The sequence below is a fragment of the Glandiceps talaboti genome, chromosome 23 (assembly GCF_964340395.1).
Source record: "Glandiceps talaboti chromosome 23, keGlaTala1.1, whole genome shotgun sequence".
Lineage (NCBI taxonomy): Eukaryota > Metazoa > Hemichordata > Enteropneusta > Spengelidae > Glandiceps > Glandiceps talaboti.
In genome coordinates this window covers 4,490,453-4,498,800 of record NC_135571.1, presented here as the reverse complement: position 1 = coordinate 4,498,800, position 8,348 = coordinate 4,490,453, and positions in this window count along the sequence as shown.

Genomic DNA, 8,348 nt, shown 5'->3' with positions numbered 1-8,348 from the left:
AATCATTTTACTTTGGTCTGCACTTTATTGTTCGTATGTATGTATGTATGTATGTATGTATGTATGTATGTATGTATGTATGTATGTATGTATGTATGTGTGTGTGTGTATGTATGTATGTATGTATTTATGTATGTGTGTATGTATGTATGTATGTATGTATGTATGTATGTATATGGGTATGTATGTATGTATGTATGTATGTATGTATGTATGTATGTATGTATGTATGCATGTACATGTATGTATGTATGTATGTATGTATGTATGTATGTATGTATGTATGTATGTATGTATGTATGCATGCATGCATGCATGCATGCATGCATGCATGCATGCATGTATGTATGTATGTATGTATGTATGTATGTACATATGTATGTATGTATTAATGTTAGTATTTCATTATCTATTCCTGACAAATTTGAGAGACTGATCTGGGCGATCTAACATAGCAAAAGTTGTTAATTTATAACAAAACCTGTTGGATCTAGACAGTAACATACATTCGTTATAGCAATATCATACTCAAAGTTTGCATCATGGCAGTTATTCAGCCAATCAGCTTCTACGCATGGTATCCATGAAAAATACCGCGTTTGAATTGCTGCGTTTGCAGGCTGAGTGGAGAGACTATGTTAAATCTTCCAACCAGTTATGGACAGCATTGGCATTATTGTGCATCAAGATATATGGACGCGACGTCGACACACCAGACAAATAATCACAGTTTCTCCCTTAAGGGCTAGATGGAACAGTCACAAAATGATTGCTTTTGTTGACTTCTTGTGTATTCAAAGTGGTACGTGTCGACCTTTTCATTCGTTTGCTATAAAACTGGAAACCCTATCCCTTGGGGGGACACGTGTTTAAAAAAACCTGCCTCACAATGGAAAACATTCCTGAAATGACCAGTAGAAGGATCGCTTTATGCTGTGGACATTGCATTTGTGACCCTCAGGTTGTGATCAGTCAACATTGGTCAACATTATTATTACACTCTACTAGTAGTAGATTGAACTTGGCCGTACATGTAAATTGCCACGTAACATAATATATACTACCTCATTCAAACTAGAAATCTACTGTGTATGATCGTACAAAATGAACACCACCATCACCACCACCACCACCACCACCACCACCACCACCACCACCACTACCAGCAACCACCACCACCACCACCACCACCACCACCACAACAACAACAACAACAACAACAACAACAACAACACTTTCCAATGTTATTAATTTAGTAACAACCAACGCAATGGACGCCTCTATCGACAAAACGTCATCAAAATGAACACTTTGAGTCACTGTCATCAAAACTATGAACACTAATTAGATTGCGTTTTACCACAAATTCTGAATTGCCTATACCCGGTACCCCGGATGCTCATATCAAACTTTCAGTCAGTTTTTACCAAAGTCAGTGATCAGGAGACATTCACAATGTGTGAGATGTTATATTCAAATAAAGAATGGACAAGCCCGAACACTTTTAACTAGCTGTTATCCTCGAATTTAAGCAGATTGAGTCTCCGAGTGGCTGTAATCCGACGGCCACTGTCCGATGCATGATGCCAAAGGATTTCTATGTCATTGTTCGTGATCGAAATACGGACAAGCGGTCCAAAGTTGAAAGCAGCTTTAGCTAAGCTAAAAACGACAATAAACAAACCATTAACTAAACGAAAACATTCATTAGCATAAACAAGCTCGCACTTGAATCTGCAAAAAACATTCATCACGTGACACACCAGATGCTTTCATCTTCCAAAGGTAACAATACGTGTAATGAGATAACAGAGCAAAAAGAGAACATTCCATGCGAGGTCAAAGGTCATTTTACTGTCTCCATTGCGGCCGATCAGTCACGGGAAGGTGTGCCTCGAGGAAGTAAAAGGAAATACAGGTTTATCGTCTCAGATGTGATTCAAATCCAACAAGGTTAGTTGTCTTTTTATGATGATAATACAATTATAAAATAGAATATTTCAAAGTTGTACGCGATCTTCGACTACAGCTGCGTTAATCTTTACAACCTTGGGGAAACTATACAGAAAGTTACAATGGAAGACATTTGGGTAGACACAAAAAATCTTGCGCAACAAAATTCTGACTAACATGGCTACACTTATCATCTTACGCGACTGTAATTTTACCAACATTGCTACATTTACACTGTATGTGAGTTAATGTTACCATAGCAGATCTTTGCCAAAATCATATGAATTGTACCAATGTATACTTTTTCGGGCATGTCAATGGATTACAATGTAACGATATGTCATGTTCTGGTTACTGAAGTTCTGGTTATTTCGTATGTAATTGTTTGCCCTGCTGACAATGTATGAATAACCTGGAATACAGTGGTGTGGAGATTTTGGTAGTTGTTAGTGAAGTTCCGGCCATTTCGTATGTAATTGTTTGCCCTGCTAGACAATATATAAATAACTTGGAATACAATCGTTTGGCGATTTGGGCTTTCGCCTTTCCGCTACGTATATATAGGGAACACACGACTACATTCTAGGCAAGAAATAAACACACCATTATCAAGACGAGGTGTTATTGATGCTAGCAAGATTGTTGTTGTGCCAGTCCACCATTTATTTCAACTCAACTGACTTCCACTGTGGCTAGACTCATTTAGTTGTTGATGTAGTCATTCATTACTACTAAACGACTTGAACACATCACCCACCTCCTTAATTGCTTGACTTGAAAGACAAACATCTATTACGGAGAAGTTCATCTGTATCTTATGCATGAGATCCGACGACATTGGAATAGGGCGATTACTCACTTGAATAACATGACGAAGGACCATCCACCCCGACCCTCCGTTTACGAATTCATAACGAGATCATATGAACAAATCTAAATGTATTTATTACTTTAAGTTTGTAAATTCGGGTTTTTACTTCTATGGAATTAGCCTTACTTCGTTGTCACTCTTACGTTTTCTGTTTGAAATTGAAATGGCCGTACTCAGTTTGAGTTCTCACCCTGTTATGATCATTGAAACGTGGCAGTGCGTAAACGGACCATGTAAACAAAGGAACGAGTACTAAAACTTCATATTTATCAAAACAACTTTATTCTTATCAACTAATGAGATTCTTAGATGTTCTATTGTTTAGTAACCACAACCGTGTAATTAGCAGCCATTTAGAAAACAAGGGAAAGAAACATGCCATTCAAATTTAAGTGACTCTTCTTATTGTCCTCGTTACTGAAAACAGGCAGTGACACAATGGGATTGTACGAATATATATAGCAGATAGATTTATACATGGTGCATAGTTTTGTATTAGGCCTAAAAAAATGTATGCTTCCGATATTACGCTCAATTTTAGAATAGGTGGGGTAGGTAGATTTTTTACTTTATTTTTTATATATATTTCTTTCGTATGTGAGTGTCTAATTCAGGTAGTTATATTTTCTGTTGTTTTTCATATTGTCTCTGTGTTATTGGTTTCTTCCCATCAGATGTACAGTCATTACAGATTGGAAGAACAGTTACTGTATTACACTGTCTTTTTAAGTTGATGTCAGTTTTCGCCTCCACTATTTTTTGCGAGACTTCACTATTTGCGCGATTTTATATTTTTTTTCTCGAATACGTAAACGAAGTTTAGGATCGGCGTGAAAAAACTTGGTGAGGTCGGGTAACCGGAACCATTTTTTTGCATGCCTTATTGCTTTACCAATATAACTATTCCGGTCCATTTACAGACTGTGATGTATACATACATATATAGATATATGTGTGTTTTATGCAGAGTAGAGTGGTTACCTACCAAAGATACAGAAATTAATATATATCGTCGCGTCAGTGCGATAAGGTCGTATCTGCCATACAATTATATAGTAGATACGACTTTATTGTACTGACGTGACGAATAATATCTGCTAATGTAGAAGTCTGCTGTGACAAAAATAATAAGTCAATAAGCCATCTCCTCATAATATAACGAATAATCTATCAAATTTCGATTAGCATTCCTTTTGTAGTGGTAAAGGAATTGGCATGTAGCCGCTTGCTTTAATAATATCTCAACTATTTATTGTGTTGTTGTTTATTCTACATGAATTGTTGCCTAACATCATAAATGCCACACGTGTGATACATAACTAAACAATGTTCATAATGTATAGCACCATTGTTTGCTCAAGGGAAGCTTAATGTAAGGATTCGAAATGACAATGGAAGGTATTCCAAAGATATAACGACGCGATTGTCTAGCTAGGTTCGCCCTGCTGTCACATGCAGGGTTCATACCAATGAAAGATATTTTATAAAACCACCACCACCACCACCACCACCACACCACTGCCACCACCACCAACAACAACAACACCACCACCACCACCACCACCAACAACAACAACAACAACAACAACAACACTACTACCACCACCACCACCACCACCACAATAAAAACAGCAACAGCAACAACAGCTCCATCACCACCACCACCACCACCACCACCACCACCACCACCACCACTACAAACACTACTAACACAAACACCACCACCACCATCACCATCACCACCACCACCACCAGAAGTAGGTTTGCACAATCTGAGTTTATATGTTTTAGGGGATGTAATTTTTTTCTGCAGATTTAAAGGTACTCACAGTATTCAACTTACTGAAGTCAAACCTAGTATTATAGGATATAGCTAATAAACGATCCGGTGACGTATTTATTATACGTATTAAAAATGTACAGGAACTATCAACTATATAATCAACGGTTCTAATAATATCAGAAACAAATTTTAATGTCATCGAAAGCATTTATCGACAGATATTATACGAGAATACTTTAGATAAATTTTGTAAGCATTTTCACTTGAGTAGACAGCTTATAACTTTAGCCGGTGCTACTAATATAACTTCAAAAGCATGTTAGAACCAGAAAAATATCTGAATGAAATTACAGAGTTGAAATACAGACATGACTTGGCAAGAATGGGATTTTCATGTCCTAGTCTTAGAATTCAGGAGGGCGCTATACTGGTTTTGACATTGACGATTTGTGAAATATGCTTAAAAGGTATCGAAGACGAAACTTATTTCATACTTGTATGCCATTATATCAAAATTTAAGATGTCTCCTACCAAATTACTATAGACGTTTTTCAAACCGTGTTAAATTCTATAATTTGTTGAGGTCTAATTCCACAACTGTGTTGAGGAATCTTGGTAAATTTGTTTATAAAGCTAGATTTAAGACAAGAATTGACGCTAGATATTGCTTGTTAAGTTTATACCTTGCTACAACATTTTACAACCTGTTATACTGTATTCTCTGTGTTTCATTAAATTATGTAAATTGTCATTTTGGCCTGTGGCCGAAAGACGAATACACAATATCAAACAAAATTTTAATATTAATATTGTTTTTCTATTACAGACAACATGTCTCTGTACAATCAGGTAGATATTGGAAACATGGACAATAAAACGACCCAGCCTCCACCAAACATACCGGAATATTCTTTATCGTATTCCAGGTATGGATCAGACAGGAGCAGAATTGATCTCCTCAATTCCACCAAAACTCGAAAATCGGATAAATGCCTGTTAATATTTATGAATTGTGCGTACGTTTTTCTGATATTAGCCTCTATCATTCTGTTGGTTCTTGCCTACGTCATCGATCGCAGTAGCCCAGCTCACAGGTGGTTCTTTCCGTTCGGAATGGTGTCTTTGGCGCTGGGTGTCGGAATGGTGGTCGCGTTCATCGTTTATCACTTCAAAGTCAGAATGAGGGCGGAGACAATGTACAACCCGAGATTGCCCCATCTGGCAGCAGGGTTCCCAGCGGTGCTCGCTATGTAGTTAACCAACCTGAGACAACCTTCCGCACAAATCGCAATTTTGCGGTGACTCATTCAAGATAAACTCCGTGAAAAACGAAAGATAGTGATACAACAAGAGCAGCGTGCAAGAACATCCAGAAAACAACGCAATATTGGTAGTATATACAAAAAGGGAAACTTCAACAAGAATCAACAAGAACAGCGGCAATAAAGGACAATTTCGTTTATCATATACTTATCCTGACATTTGTTGATGGAACTGAATCACGAGTTCCGCTTGTACAATAACTTTCGTATAACATTTCTTAAATATATGTAAAGTTTATGATTAATGCACAATTGGAAAAAATGGAAAGATAGCTGGACCCTATTTATGTCAATTTAACTATTAAATATGCAAAACAACGTGATTCTACTGTGATTTTATTGTGACACATTGCTTCATTTAACCATGTTAAATATTTAATATCATTATCATAATATCATATTTTTATATGATATGTAGGCGTTCAGGTGGTAGTTGTTGATTGAAAAGAATCATGTATCATGTTCCATAACACAAACAATTCAACTGAGTCACGTGCTCAGGAGTGTTTGACTCGTGATGACCGATGTTACCTTCTTGAGGGCTGCTAGCAAGTGACGTCACCAGTCGAATGCTCTAATTGAAGTCTTGTGTGAAATGAAATAACTCAAGTGATTTAATAATACTTAGCTAGTAAATATATAGTCATAATATATTCCTGTCTCACATAGTTTGCAAACATAATATTCATTTAGACGTCAACAGTATTCAAGTCTTTTGCAGCATGTGCGACAAATTTGGTTCATAATTGATCGCAGATTAAGATGTAAATATAGAGGTTTTTGTGACGAAATTTGCAGACGACAAAATGTCACGAGTCTGTGATATGCATATTAGAAATTGAAGAATATTGCAGTTCATTTTCGACTTGTTTGATAAGTTATGATTAGGACAAGATTAGTAGATACAGGGTAAGCTATTTAATGATAAAATAATTGTTTTCTGCAAATAAATGTTAAGTTTGCATCTAATTTATATGTATCTGTTACAATAAGGAAAATAAATTTATATTACATGTATATGCAAATTGGTTATTATGCAAATATTGTATATATGCCATTCATGTAGGTGTTCAACCCTGACTCATAGTACGTAGCTTGTGATATCTCGACGATGCTTCATGAAGTACTGTTCTCTGTTGACCCCCCTCACCCCCATCTCCGGCCCCAGATGAAAATTGCATGGAAAAAGAAAGACATAATTTATTTCAGAAAGTCTTTATTACTAAAATTAATGTGTTGTAAAGCCTTAGCTTAAAAATAGACCCCGATCTATGCTTAATACTACCGAGGTGATTTTTGATAACATTTTGTCAGAACCAGATACTTTTTGAATGTTGCCACAGACCGAGGGGAATGGGTTTATTATTGCCATGGTTGCACAGTTATAAATCCTCTCGTATATATCTATGTCCTTTCCATATTATGACGTCATCACCTTCCCAACTATTTTCTTCGATGAATTGTTCCAGCATATGTTTGCTAAATTTGATTGCTAATAACAAAAGAAAAGATGTAAAATGTGAAGAATTGAAGAAAATTAGAAACATTTGGAAAATAAAAAACAAAACAAAACAAAGCAAAGCAAAACAAAACCAAAAACTAATTACAAGAATGTGATATAATGTACATAATAAGATATACAACTTTAATCTTTTGGCGTTTAGGGAATATTTTGGCTGGTTTTTGATGTACTAGTATGTAAGAATAAATACATTTCTATATGTCATTTAGATTGTAGAGGGTTTATATATAGATAAGAATGAGAGAGAGAGAGAGAGAGAGAGAGAGAGAGAGAGAGAGAGAGAGAGAGAGAGAGAGAGAGAGAGAGAGAGAGAGAGAGAGAGAGAGAGAGAGAGAGAGAGAGAGAGAGAGAGAGAGAGAGAGAGAGAGAGAGAGAGAGAGAGAGAGAGAGAGAGAGAGAGAGAGAGAGAGAGAGAGAGAGAGAGAGGGATGGACGAAAATACAGAAAGCATACCTTGTTGTCTTGCACAAGCATGGACCCCTAGTAGATACGCAAATCCTAGTAATATTTCCTCCAAAATGTTATTCGCGTTGACAAAAATTCTACTTGTTGATTTTGACTCTGTTGAAGATAATAAAGCAAAATCATTACATTGAAAGGGACAAAATTACGCTTAGGGTACTCACCCAGCCAGATGTATTTCCACTGGAGAGACATTTGAGGCAACGAAGTAGGTGTGTGGACTAGCCACGAGAGCGACAGCATGCATACGTCTGTGTGAATTCCCCTCGAGGGTCTGTTGAAAACCCCCTAAACCGATCTATTTCCCGAGGGCTTTGACACTGACACATAATATGTACATTTTGAAGTCCGTACGTGATAGAAATCGTTGACTTCTTTGCATACAATTCATTATCAGTGCATTGTACTCCTATATAGAATTACACAACCACCTA